The following is a 15,642-nucleotide window of genomic DNA, read 5'->3' as shown; positions in this document are numbered from 1 at the left end:
TTCAAATCCACCGTACAAGGTACACACTGCTCCCCGGGCGCTGGATTGATAGCTGCCCACTGCTTCACTGAGTGAATGGGTTAAATGCAGAGGACAAAATATCCCAAGTGTGGGACTATAAGGGGTTTGAAACTGAAATTACTTAGAGTTTATAACAATAAAATTATAATTCTACATTGCCCATAGGTGTTAATGGTTGTCTGTTTCTGTGTGTTAGCCCTGTGACAGACTGATGACCTGTCCAGGGTGTACCCCACCTATCACCCTATGATAGCTGGGATAGGCTCCAGTAAACTGATTAGGGGTGTGGCTGATTTATAATATCAAGATGACAAGAAATTAGAGCTTTGTAGCAAAAAGGAATGAAAAGAAAAAGTTTTATGTGAGTTATCTAGTTTATATAGCACTATACACTATTACACCTGTAGCACCATAATAGCTATAGCATAATAATAGTAATTACTTCTAATTCTAATATAAACAATGGGGAAAAAAATCTGTATTCTGAGTGATTCACTGTTAGAACTTGTAAACATTTTTAAGCTCCTAAGCAGCATTGTTTCTGAGGGGGAAAGATGGAGAAACATAGGGGGTGAAGGACAGACTTGCCTATACCATCTATGTTACTGCAGCCTTGATTTTCAATTTGCTCCTAGAAAGCCTCACATGTGGATGGTTGACTGTGAGAAGAAAGTGAAAACAACAATTAACTATGCAATGAAACAATAAGACATAGAGTCAGATGTTTAGAGGATGACATGGAATATTTCACCATAAACTTTCACATAACAGCTTACTTTATCTTACAAAGGGCCATCAGCAACAGAACACCGTGGTCTAAACATTTTAGTCTTAGCTAACTCGGCTAGCATTAGCTAAATGGTTGCATGAAGCCAGCAGAGACCTTGAGTACATTTTTACACAAAATTCACTGTACTGCATGTGGTTGACTCTCCAACTCTGAATGTCCTGCTTTTAAAGTGTTTGCTTGGCTGTCAGCAGACATGAAAACAACCACCTGAAAATGCACATGCTCCATGACTGCCTCTCGGCCATCTGTAACCTCTCTCTTCCCATCACTGATGCTGCAGTCCTTTGGAGGGTGCTGTCTGAGATGAATTCTGTACTAAAGTTATGCCCATGTTAGCTTATTGTTTTGCTCTATAGTTCAGATAGTTCAGTCTGTACATGTCTGTCTCTTTTATTGAGAAACATGTTTTCAGATTCATGGATTCCATCAGTTCATGTTCACTTAAACCCCACGGCCCCGGTACCGGGGGGAAAAAGGAGGAGATCACGTTTAATCGGTTATAACACGGGATCAGAAATATAAGTCCCGGCATGTGTGGTATCCACATAAACCTCTGACTCTTTGCTAAAATCTCATATTAACCATTTCTACAACCACCAAACACAACGAAAACAAGCTAAATTAAACGAGCAGTTACGTAAATGCGCACAGGTCCGCTAAACAACAAAACCGAACCAGAAATTCTTTAGACTTCATGTAACCGGCTAAAGAAAGGCTGGTTATGTTCCAGAGCTATCACCAGTTCCAAACACCAAGTTTCAGCACACTCTGACCAAAATTCACTGAATGAGCCACAAAAAAAGATCACAAAAACACATAGCAGGGCAAATGCGCTAAGACAGAAAGCTTAGCTTTTAGCTACATTTAAGTTTTGGATATCGGCAAAAACACTGTGCAGTTTATTTTATTAGTCGTTTTTTGTGGCTTGGCTCAAGGATTAAATGAGGATTATCGCCTTTGGTGTTACTCTGGGCTGTAACTTATAATTGTGCTCTCTGTAATTTAGTTTGTCAGTCCTTACTTCCTATTTTGCTGCATGTCTATGTAATATAAATTCACACTAAATGCTCTACATTATACAATCTAATGCACTATATGTTTGAATAATATATAATTATAGTCAAATTGGTCAGTTTCTAAATATATAACTAAATATAGTTTGTAATGTTACCATTGTAGGCTATTTATTAATCACTGCAATGCTTTTACTGTTATTTAAATTCTACAAAGTGTACATTAGTATTATAATTGTATTTGTGCATTTATTTGTTTTATTAATTTTATTTATAGCCAAGTCTCATTTTGTTTTTAATTTTCTCTAGGTGTGACTGTTGCCCCAACTGCACAGCTGGCAAACAGAAGAAAATCACAAGAGTTGGAGATCTATAAGATGAGGCTAGAGTAGCAAAAGCATAAAATTGATGAGCTCACCAAAGAAAGGGACTATCTAAAGGAGCAATTAGCAGCATGTAATTCCACTCTTAAAAACATTACATAGCTTTTCACATACTTCCTCTGGTTGAATACTTACATAAGCATTCTGATGAGTAATTTTGTCTGTGTTGTCTTTTTAACTGTTTTACTAGCTCTCTCAAAAGAGCCCACAAGTTCTGTCCAGGATTCCAGTGAGGTATTGAGCATGTCTTCACTGTCCTCTGATGGGTCTTTTGATGAGAGTTCTGACTCCTCCATGAGTACAACTTCATCAGATGAAGACAGTGAGAAGAGGAAGAAGAAGGGCAGAGCAAAAAAGCACAAGAAGTCAAAGAAACATGACCAAAAACCTAGAACAAGAGGTAAAGTGATTAACTCAACAGTTTGATTCTGCATGCTGTATGTTACATTACTACACTATTACATTACATTAATGATTATGTTCTCTCAATTGCAGTCCAGAATCCTAAGCAAGTGGTCACCCGGTATAACAAGATTTTGAGGCTGTTCAAAAGAGGAGGGACCATGTCTGCTGCCTTGAAACGTCTGGGAGTGGACCGGAACACGATTGTGGCAACTGCTCCAATTGCTGAGCTATTCATTGTTGCACCTGAGAAGTATACAGAATTAGAAAAAAACAAGCAGGCACAGAAACTTTCATTGTTTGCTACACAGTGTGCTGCAGCAATCAGTGCAGATCCAGAAGTCTGACATTGTCAGACTGCATGCCACCGATTGGCTGGTCAGTAGCGTCACTCGATCAGTTACGAGAGTGGCTCAATCATGAAAATCAAAACCGCCATTTTTGAAACCCAGCAATGACAGAAATGGCTACAGAAGACAATGCCACATTCCCCAAGTCTGACGAAAAGCAACAGACCGAGCAGCAGGTATATTCTTGCCTCAAAGTCTGCCTTTTTTGTAGCATTCGTGTCGCGTATTAATTACGTCGTGGGATGCTTGAAAGCATTGCTATGACAATGATCATGCACCTTAGGAGGTACTCAATTGTTATGAAAAACTAGTTGAGTCGTTCCTAGTCAATCTGAGTGGGTAGTAACGGAAAAGGGACTTTTGTGTTTAATCATACGGTAATTTCTAGAGACAAAAAAACAGGAGGTAGCGGTTGAACAACTATTCATAACTACTGGAAAATAATTTTTGTACATTTAAAGGATGCAAGCCAGCAGAACCATACCTCTTTATTTATAGCTTTTTTCATAGACAGGTCACAAAGTGGTTTGCAAAGAATTGGAAAGGCATTAAAAGCAATGAAATAGATACATACTCTATTTATCCCCCAAGGGAAGTTGTTGTGTCACAGCAACACGGTAAAGAGTAAGAATTGTACAGTCTACATTGCACAGTAAATAAACAGCACAGGTATAAAAAAGAAAAGATTTTGATTGGGTGTGTTCACCGGTCACAATCTTTATGGCAGCAAGTTTGAATCAGTTTGAGGGAGAAGATTACAAATATGAGTCACTGATTAGATTATGTGTGACTGCTATGCCAGTCATCCACACCCAGTATTTTTTTTTTTGAGTCAATCCATTGCACCTCGTCAACCTGTTCCCCCAACATGCAACAGAGTAGAGGCAGCACTGGTTACAACAGACTCATAGAAAATCCAGAGCATTGTCTGACAGATGTTGAAAGACCTCAGCCGCCTTAAAAAATAGAGACAAGTCTGGCCCTTCCTGTAGATCGTAGTACATGGTGGTACCACCATCTACAGGAAAGGCAGGCATCCTTTCATGATGGTTCCTGTTCTTGCTCCTCTTCGGGAGGTATTCACTAAGCACATGATCAGTTGTGGCCATCTTCCTGATGTACTAATGGATCTTTGTTGTGCTATAACTTTTACAGTCTCACTAAAATAATAACACAAAATAGTCATTATATACTTTTTTTTTAATTGATAATTGCTCAAATGTTTTTTAATTTTTTTAATTGGTTCATGAAATGGTGATTTGGACAAAGCTTTTTAGTGATGTGAATGCACATTTCAAACAGGTTTGTCAGATTTATCTACTAAAGTTTTAAAGAATAAGTCATGAAGTGAATAATGTGCTCCATCCTGTTGAGACCAGCAGGGTGATGACAGAAAAAAACTTTGTCTACACTACAAATTACAATAATAACTGTTTCAAAGAACTGATCAAGTCAGGATCCACCCACATCATCAAATATGTATTACAAACGTACAAATTCCAGTGCATGTGTAAAACTTGCACTCTATTCCTTTATCAGTGTCTAACAGTATGTGTATGAGAGCGATGTAATGTCCATGTGTGCATGCTGAAAGAGACTGTGCTGGTCTGACCCCCCTCCTCCTTTCAGGGTGGAGCCTGCTGGAGTCCGATGGTTGAGACCAGGTCTGAGGAAGTGTCCTGTCAACTCACAATCGACACAAACACAGTACACACAAACCTCAAACTGTCTGACAACAACAGGAAGGTGATGTTTGTGGAGGAGGTTCAGCCATATCCTGATCATCCAGACAGATTTCATAACTGGCCTCAGCTGCTGTGTAGAAATGATCTCAATGGTCGCTGTTACTGGGAGGTCGAGTGTAGAGGAAGAGTCAACATATCAGTGAGTTACAGAGCAATCAACAGAAGAGGAGACAGAGATGATTGTGAGTTTGGATGGAATGATCAGTCCTGGAGTCTGAGCTGCTCTGATCATGGTCCTCTTTATGCAAGGCACAATAACAGACACACATCTATCTCCTCCTCCTCCTCCTCTGTCTCTAAAAGAGCAGCAGTGTATGTGGACTGTCCTGTTGGCACTCTGTCCTTCTACACAGTCTCCTCTGACACTCCGATCCACCTCCACACCTTCAACACCACATTCACTGAACCTCTTGTGGTGGATTTTTGTGTGATATGTATAACTATGTAACTATATACACTATATATCTATGTGCACTGAACATATATATTTTAACTTTCATGTAGAGTCTTAAGCACAAGACATTTTGCTTCACCATGGTTTATTAAGGTGGTACAGTAACAGGGCAGTTAATGCTGCTGAGAGTTCTCCTGCATAACTCACTCTCCAGCTAACTAACCTTCCCTAATACACACTCAACGTCTTTCATGCAGCACAACCAAAACAGTAACATTGTAACAGAGATCCTGAACACATCATGATAAAATATCATACGATATAATCACACACACACACACACACACACACGCACACACACACACACACACACACGCACATACTTTGAACTACACTGAAGTGTTTTAAGAATCTATGTAGTTATAAGATTATATATTGTGAAGATTTAATAATTAGGATTAATGTGTGACCATGTTGTGACCTATTGTCAGAAAGCAAAGCAAAGGGTTAACCTAAGGGTGTCCCTTTGGGCAGGGCCCTCAGCCAGACCCCTGCCCGTACCCTGACCTGTACCTGACCCCTGCAGCTGTGTTTGGGCGCATGGGAAAGTTACCCAGCAGCAGGGGGCGGGGATACTGGTCCCTATAATATTAGGGGACCAGAGGACACCCCCAGCACTTTTTCCCCTCTGCTGTTTCTCTCTGTCCGTCTCTGTGTTGCTCTACTGTCTGTGCTTAAGGCTGTACACCCCGGGGTTTTGCTTTGCTTGCTTTCTGCTATGTAATTATCTTGCTAAATGTCTGTACATATTTTTCCTGCTGTTCATATGATTCAGTGTATTAAACTCTGTTCCAAGAATTCTACTCTTTTCCAGAGCATCTTTTTGAGTGTCTTGATTTTAATTGGATCTAAAAGGGTTGGATCTCCACATCCTTGGTGGGAGAAGGTTATCAGGATGGCTTCAAAATTAGCGACCACACTCTTTATCCTGCATTTTACATCAGTTGTGGTTCTTCAGTGTGTCTTTGCTAAGTCTCATCCTATTAAAGAAATACTGTCAACATTAGTTGCCATGGTGATCTAACAATTAAAAAGAAAATATTAACCTCAACATACCTCACTAACCCATTAATCTTATGCTGTATTTCACCCTTCAGCACAGGTGTTCTACAAAGCTTAGCAATACTCCAAATCCAAAGACAAGGCATTTTAAGCATGTGACTATTATCATCTGGAATGGTTTACCAAACCATGCAACATTAGTGTTTGTGAATGTTATCACTTTGGGGGAAATAGCTGCATGAATCTAGTTTTAATCTAAAAACTTTCATGTGGTGTATTTATTAAATATGAGTGTGTTTAAAGTGTCAGTCAGTAAATGTAGCAGGAATGCAGCAGCAGGGCCAGTTTTTTAGTTTCATTCTTCAGTGTCCACATAAAAAAAACTGAGCCTGACTACAAGGCACATTACGGCGAGACTCTTCTGTTTTAACAACAAAGAAAATCTCTCTCCACCATGTGATTGAAAATAATTTTAACAAACGTCTTCTTTAATTGTAAATGTGTCTGATTTGAAGATGATGGTTTGTCTCTCTGTTCTTGTAAAACAAGTAACTACACTCTAAGATTCATTGCTGGCTTTCATTAAATATTTACACACTTTCATTTATTTCCTATGATGTTGAATTGATTTGGTGAATAACAGTAATGCTCAAAAAAATGTTCACATACTCTCAACTTTGGTATTCTTGTAAATATTCCTACATACCTGGAATTGGAAGAAATGAACTTTTAGTGTGTTACATTTGGACTTTTTTCAAGTCAATTAAACTTGAAAACAAAACAGAATTAAAGTCTAAAAATCATCTACATTTACAGTGTTTTGTGCTTCTTTGTGTATCCTGCTTGGTGTATCCTGCTTCCTGCACGTCAGTGATTAAGGGCACAGCTCAGCCAAAAACAACTCTAACTAAACTACCTTCAGTAACAAAACAGTGATTTCAAGATTTTAAATGGACTGATTTTGCAAAACTTCCCCCAAAAATGCCTCTTTGGGTGTTTCCTCATTATAACGTTTAGCCTCCCTCCCTTGCCAGAACTCGGTGTTATAGATGATGGTCTCCGGGGGAAGCTCCATGTGACGGTAATGAAGATAGTTTTGTTTTCCTCATTAACAGCTCTGTAGTTCATGTTAAGGGAGTCAGAGCTGGACCTGTGAATGTGGGCTGAAGGCGACTGACATTTACATCCACGATTCAGTGTGTGTCTGTGTTTAGTTTTCACCAATGTGTGAGGAGTCCATTGTTGTTTTTTTGTCACTGCCTTTTAGCTTTGATCTAAAGAGCTGAGAATTTCTACTCTCTTGAAATTCTTCTGTTTTATTTGAATTGTTCCTTTTTTCTACTCTACAACTTTTCACAGTTTTCATATTTTCTCTGTTATATAATTGTTCTCGTTTTTTATGCTTTGGTTTTTGTCTTACCTTCTTAATTTTCTTGAATGTTTGTCCCTTTCCTGTAATTATCTTTGTTACCTGTCTTTTGGTTATTTCATGTTTTACTGAAAATCTTTGTTTTACTGCTTTCCTTTGTGTCTACTCCGTCTGATTGTCTTCACCTGCACTTCATTATCCTGTTGATTGATTTGCTGCCTGTTTGATTACTCCTGCTTATTTTTTAATGTATGGGGACTGTTCTTCGCTCACTTATTCAATTCTGGATCTATTTTGTGCTGTTTGTCAGTGTAGGTATACCTGTACTTGAAAAGATGCTTAGTTGCTGGGTAGTAAGAGAGTTAAGGGAATCTCACGGGCTACTTTTTGTACAATGTTGTGTTACAGCTGGATTTGAAAATGAAAATGAAGTTTAAGGTTTGTCCTAAAACACTGTTACATAACTTTTAAAGCTGTTGATCTATTTCAGATCAACAGCTCAGAAACAGCTCAGATCAGAAAAAAATAGACTAAGTTGCGTAACATTTGACAAAAGCACAAAGTTGCACAATCGCAGACTGTCACAGTAACTTTCAGTTATTGCAAGAACAGTCATCTGATTATGAAATTCTAGAGCTCCCCATCCACCCTTTCTCAAAGTGGTGTCCTCACTCAGTGTGTGTGTGTGTGTGTGTGTGTGTGTGTGTGTGTGTGTGTGTGTGTGTGTGTGTGTGTGTGTGTGTGCATGTACAATCCAAGAATCAGAGCAGCAGAACTGTTACTCAGTCATTGTTGCTGCATATCCACTTACTGATGACTGAATCGGTCAGCCTGCTGTAGGCACACAGAAGAAAAGGTAGATGGAGGACAGGTTGAGCTTTGTAAATTATCATTTGTTGATCTCCTGCAGATATAGTTTCAATATGCAGGCCTCTGACTCGAAATAAATACTGCTGGCTCTCCTCCAAGAGGAAGTAATTTTAACAGTTTGTGCCAATACTTGGAGCGGTTGTTGCAACATGTGGTGCATTTGTCACACAGCCAAACCGGGTTGGACCAACCAAAAGTGGATATTTTTAACCTCTGTCTAAAATTATCCAAACCATTTAAAGATAATTAAATACAAATCATGCTTTGATTATCTAAGTTGAAATCAGATGTTGACATATTTTTAAAATATTAAATTTTACTTATTTTCTTGATGTGCATAGTATTTTGATGATACTACTATCTTTATTACTCTGGTATGTGTATTTATGCAGTAATTCTGCATGACATAGGTATTTATTTCATAATGTTGGTCATTATTCTTCACATGAAATAAAATAATAACCTATGAAACATGCTAGATAAAAACAACTGGAGATGAAAATCAAATGACATGTTATGTCATATAAGGCAAAATGCAGACACAGTGTGTGAAAAACTACATCCTATGCTTCAACTTGTAGAAAAACGTTAAGCAGTATTAACTTAAAGTATATATTTTCTGTACTTTCTGCCAATTCTTCTTTACTGCGTTTATTCAGTTTATTGATGTTTGTGGATACTTGTTTGTGCACAGCTATCTTCTCAGTCAGTTTCAGAATTGGACTTTGACTTTGATTCAGTGACTTCAAGGTGGCCAAAACAAGCACACACCATCACCCCTCCACCACTGTGATTGATAGTTGGTATTAGCTGTTTATGCTGATATGCTGTGTGACTATGCATTATGCCAAAACATCTCCAGTACTTATTGTGCTTCATGTTTTCTCTCTTTTTTTTTTATAGATTAAGAATGGAGAAACCTACTGAGCATAGACAGATGGACAATTCAACCCAAGAGGCTTCACCAACAGGTAGGATATTAATAGTTTGTCTGAGGAGTTGTCATTAACGCAGAAACATGTATACACTGATCAATGAGAGCTCTTGTTGTTTTCAAAGAGAACTTGCTGGAAGGGCCACCTCACAATTTCTATCAATCAATCTTTTAAACTCCATTAGGTCAGATAAACTTCAGATAGGTTGTTAACCAGCAGTAATAATTCAGAGAGGAAAAGGGTTCTTGGATGTGATGAGACACTGTTTCTGTGTGTCGATGTTTTTTAATTCACTTAAAATGAATTTACAGTGTAAAATTAAGAGATCTGAATACTTTCTGAATTGACTCACAGATTAAAGAAATGCTTTGGAAGGTCAACATTTGACTACAAGTTGTCAAATAATCTTATAATGTTGTTTTGTCATTCAGATGGTCCTCTAAAGTGTGAGTCAGAACTCAAATCTAAGCTAAAGAGGGAGCTCCGGTGTGCATTTGAGGCGAGCGCCAAAGGAGAAAGCCCAACCCTTCTGAATCTGATATACACAGATCTCTACATCATAGAGGGAGGGACCGCAGAGGTCAATGATGAACATGAGGTCAGACAGATTGAAATGGTATCCAGGAAATCAGACAGGCAAGAAAAAACAGTCAGACAAGACAAGATCTTTAAAGGATCACCTGGAAGAGAAGAACCAATCAGAACAGTGCTGACAATGGGAGTGGCTGGCATTGGGAAAACAGTCTTAACACAGAAATACACTCTTGACTGGGCTGAAGACAAAGCCAACCAGGACATCCAGTTCATATTTCTGTTCACTTTCAGAGAGCTGAATCTTTTGAAAGAGAAAACTTTCAGTTTGGTGGAACTTGTTCATCACTTCTTTACTGAAACCAAAGAATCAGGAATCTGCAGCTTTGAAGACGTCCAGGTTTTGTTCATCTTTGATGGTCTGGATGAGTGTCGGCTTCCTCTGGACTTCAACAACACCAAGATCCTGACTGACCCTAGAGAGTCCACCTCAGTTCATGTGCTGCTGATAAACCTAGTTAAGGGCCATTTACTTCCCTCTGCTCATCTCTGGATAACCACACGGCCTGCAGCAGCCAATCAGATCCCTCCTCAGTTTGTTGACATGGTGACAGAGGTCAGGGGGTTCAATGACCGACAGAAGGATGAATATTTCTGGAAGAGATTCAGAGATGAGGAACAGGCCAGTATTATAATTTCCCACATCTTGTTATCAGAAAACCTCCACATTATGTGCCGCATCCCAGTTTTCTGCTTGATCACTGCAACAGTTCTGGAGTGTCTTACAATAAATAATGAGAGCAGGGATCTGCCTAAAAGCCTCACAGAGCTGTACATCCACTTCATGATGGTGCAAGTCCGATTGCAGAAGGTCAAGGATCAGGGATCTGAGACAGATCCACCCTGGAGTCCAGACAGCAGGAAGATGGTTGAGGTTCTGGGAAAACTGGCTTTTGATCAGCTGCAGAAAGGAAACCTGATCTTCTATGAATCAGACCTGACAGAGTGTGGCATCGATATCAGAGCAGCCTCAGTGTACTCAGGAGTGTTCACACAGATCTTTAGAGAGGAGAGAGGACTGTACCAGGACAAGGTGTTCTGCTTTGTCCATCTGAGTGTTCAGGAGTTTCTGGCTGCTCTTCATGTCAGTCTGACCTTCATCAACTCTGGAGTCAATCTGCTGGAAGAAAAGAAATCTTGGTCATTTAAACTGTTTGGAATTAAACACAAGCAAAAAGTCTTCTACCAGAGTGCTGTAGACAAGGCCTTACAGAGTCCAAATGGACACCTGGACTTGTTTCTTCGTTTCCTCCTGGGTCTATCACTGCAGACCAATCAGACTCTTCTGCGAGGCCTGCTGACACAGACAGGAAGTAGCTCACAGACCAATCAGGACACAGTTCAGTACATCAAGAAGAAGCTCAATGAGAATCTGTCCACAGAGAAAAGCCTCAACCTGTTTCACTGTTTGAATGAACTGAATGATTGTTCTCTAGTGGTTGAGATCCAACAGGCCCTGAGATCAGGAAGCCTCTCTCCAGATAAATTATCTCCTGCTCAGTGGACAGCTCTGGTCTTCATCTTATTGTCATCAGAAAATTATCTGGATGTTTTTGACCTGAAGAAATACTCTGCTTCAGAGGAGGCTCTTCTGAGGCTGCTGCCAGTGGTCAAAGCCTCCAAAAAAGTCATGTAAGTGAGTGTGTGAGTCAGTGTTTTTTTTTTTTCCACTGGTGCATCACTGGTGTTGACATTATTTTCTATCTTTGGCACAATTTGTATTCAGAAGTTAAATAATTAAAGTTAATTTGTTAACTGTTCTATGACAGTAAACCGTAACACTGTAGTTAGGTTTCAGCATTTATTTGATACTATTGTGATAAACACACACACACACACACACACACACACACACACACACACAGAGAGAGAGAGAGATGGAAGAGAGAGAGAGAGAAAATAGAAAACAAAAAGAAAACTGTTAAACCAGAAATTCAAACTGTTTTGAGAGTTTTGGTGCAGTTAGGCAACATTCACTTCTTCGATGTAAACTGGAGCTTCCAGAGGAAGCAAGAACCAAAGAAACATGCCATCTCCATACAGAAGTGCCCCACCCACGCCTGAACATCCTTTGCAGCTGCCGTCAAACTGAATCATACTCCTTTGGTCATTCCATGTGAGATCTGAGTAACATCTCACTCAATGATTCATGACTGCCTCCAGCATCGCTGTTTCACTTTTTCCTCTATCTCTTCTTATCTGACAGGTTTTCTATTTTGTGAGAACTATAAATTTCACCGGCATGCTATATTTTTCTCAAGTCCATTCATCCCCTCCTTCCCTGATTATCCTGCAGTTACAGTTGAATCTCCTTTGAGTGTCTAGGCTGTAGACTCCCTGGAAAAAATTACTTACAAATCATGTCTCTTATTTGCCAAGTCATCTGCTAGCATCCTTCCTCCACTCATCTTCTTTCAGTCCTGCCCCATGTGCTCCCTGCACATGCTGATTGTTATACTAATTTTTAAGTTACCAAACATTTAAAATATAGCAAACTTTCAGCACAACATTTTCATTCAGCTAAATCACACGATGATTGCTAAACATTGCTCCTACCGTCACTTCTGCAAAAGCTACTAAATGAAGCTATCAGCTAAATGAATGGGTGCATTGTTGCTTGTCTGAGCTACTTAAGTGTACAATTACCTCCATACATCCTAAATACTAGAATTTGGAAAGTCACAAATGGCACTACATACCTGTCTAGTTGGATACTGGTCAACCTAGTATAACTAAATCTACCAGTTCCTCATTGGTTTTCATTAGTTTTTGCTAAGCAAATTTAAAGTGTTTCACATTTGTCCTCAGTATTTATTGTTTTGTTTTTCTATTTAATTGTGCAGATTCAACATTAAAGGTGATTTAATTTGATTTTTTTTTTTTTCAGACTGAATGACTGTCAGCTCTCAGAGAAAAGCTGTGAAGCTCTGTCTTTAGTTTTCAGCTCCCAGTCCAACAGTGTGAGAGAGCTGGACCTGAGCAACAATGACCTGAAGGATTCAGGAGTGAAGCTGCTGTCTGTTGGAGTGAAAAATCCACGCTGTAAACTAGAAACTCTCAGGTCAGGCTTTAGACTTTTTCACCCACAACAATTTAAAAGCTGAGTTTTATCAGTGGATAAACTGCAAACTCATTTAGAACTCCATTATAAAAAATCTTTGCCAAAATAAATATGTAGATTCATCTGCTGTGGTGACCACTTGAGAGAGCAGCCAAAAGAAGCATATTAAGATATGATTTGTTAAAGGACATTGTATCTAACCCTCAAGGTTCCTTAACATACCATTTTAGGACAAATTATTGTTAGTTACTTTCAGTCCAAAGTACCACATAGATTTTTTTTTTTGTACAATGCCTGTATATCTCTTGTTTGAAACTGCATTTCTAAAGGTCTGCTTCAAAGTATGTAGTTTGAAATTGGACAGCTGGCCCAGAGACACCAGCATGTTAAAAGAGCATTCCTTCTCCCCACCATCACCAAGAGCTTTTCTCTGGGGCTCATCCGATTGCTGGAATTAACTTTCTAATATTGTTAGGCCTTACTTGAGAACTGTTGTCATCTATGAGGATTGTCATGTTCTAAATCAAGCTAAATTGAATTGGAGATTGAAAGGATGTATGACATTGTATGTGAAAAACAGACGCAAACCAATGAAAGCAAATCTTGAGTGAAGTATTCACAGATAGATTGTTGTTTTGTGTCTATAGTCTGTCGGGCTGCCTGATCACAGAGCAAGGCTGTACTTATCTGGCCTCAGCTCTGAGCTCCAATCCCTCCCGTTTGAAAGAGCTGAACCTAAGCTACAATCATCCAGGTGACTCTGGCACGAGGATGCTATCAGCATTACAGAATGATCCACAGTGGAGACTGGAAGCTCTCAGGTATGGGGAAGAATGTCTAATAGACCAGAAAGTACTTCACTTATTTCCTGTTTCATGCATGTGTGTTATTACTATTCATTGAAACTTGTCAAGTTTAGCAATAACAACAAATGTAAATGTGAGTTTGATTTTGTTTCACATTTAAATGAATTTTAAATTAAGGTGCTTGCCATAGAATATAAAAAAAAGTATGACCTTTTAAACTGTAGTTTAGATACACACACTTATTAATTGTAAGCCTGTGAGAATAAAAAGGGTTTTGAGATATTTGTAATAGACCTCAAGCCATTGGGCAGCTTGTTCCAATGGACCACATGTGGGGGACCAAATCAGTCACCAGTGGGGAGAGTTGTCACCTCGGGCAAAATCTTGTAGACTCTTTTCTTCTCAACCTATTGGTGAAATACCCAGGACATTAACTGGTGAGACCCATAGCTGATGGTCTTCAGCTCACTTTGGCCTGGGTTCAAGCTTGGGTAATTGATCCTCCTCGTGAATGGAGGTAACCATAATTGACTCCCGATATGTGTTTGCTGGGGCACCAAGATATGGAAGCATAGGCTTGTCCAGATTTCAAGAGGCCTCTGCAGCCAGGGAGTCCAACAGAAGTTCATTCTCCTGGATTTGGTAAAGGTTGGAACCTTCCAGTCATACTGTTTTCTTGCTAAGTCGGTCCAGAAATCCTCTACAGGGATAATCTGGGAGCTAACAGGGACTAGTATGCATATTAGAACAATGTAATGTCCCTGTGTGTGTATGAACATACATTGTTCATACGCACATTAAATGCATGTTCAGCATGCACACAGACTGTGCTGGTCTGACCCCCCTCCTCCTTTCAGGGTGGAGCCTGCTGGAGTCCAGTGGTTGAGACCAGGTCTGAGGAAGTGTAAGTGTGTTTTTAATGTGATTAATGAACACAAAAAACACTGAAACATTTTCATCACTCATTCATTTTTCTGATGTTAGTAGTTATCCAAGTGTCAATCAATGAACAGATGATGGATCAATAACTGCAGCTGGATTGTGTTTGTTCTCTCCATCAGATTCCTGTCAACTCACAATCGACACAAACACAGTACACAAAAACCTGAAACTGTCTGATAACAACAGGAAGGTGACACATGTGGAGGAGGTTCATTCATATCCTGATCATCCAGACAGATTTTACTTCTATCATCAGCTGCTCTGTAGAAATGATCTGACTGGTCGTTGTTTCTGGGAGGTCGAGTGTAGAGGAACCGTTAATGTAGCAGTGATTTACAAAGCTGGAAGGATACAAGATGATTTTGAATATGTTTTTGGAGTTAATGACCAGTCCTGGAGTCTGTTCTTCTCTGATGATGCTCCTCGTTCTGTATGTCACAGTGAAAAAGAAATGTCCATCTCCTCCTCCTCCTCCTCCTCCTCTGTCTCTAACAGAGTAGGAGTGTATGTGGACTGTCCTGCTGGCACTCTGTCCTTCTACAGAGTCTCCTCTGACACTCTGATCCACCTCCACACCTTCAACACCACATTCACTGAACATCTTTATCCTGGATTTACAGTCTGGTCTCCTGGTTCATCAATCAGTCTGTGTGAAGTTTAGCACACCTGGATATTCATCTGATTGGTGTAGTATATCAATCAGAAGCATGTTTTCAGACGCATGGATTAATTCAGTTTTAAACAATGATCCTTTGTCAACTTCTTTGTCTTTAGTCCTTTTAAGATGGAAGCTGGAATTATTTCATGAAGCAGATTTTGTTTTGTCTTTTTTTCACTCAAACCTTCACAGTGAATATTATTATGTAGCATTTTTTGTGAATCTCAGTCAAGAACCAGCTCCTCTGCAT

Source organism: Oreochromis aureus, linkage group 23 (assembly GCF_013358895.1).
Source record: "Oreochromis aureus strain Israel breed Guangdong linkage group 23, ZZ_aureus, whole genome shotgun sequence".
In the NCBI taxonomy this organism is placed as follows: Eukaryota; Metazoa; Chordata; class Actinopteri; order Cichliformes; family Cichlidae; genus Oreochromis; species Oreochromis aureus.
Note: the sequence above shows the minus strand (reverse complement) of the source record.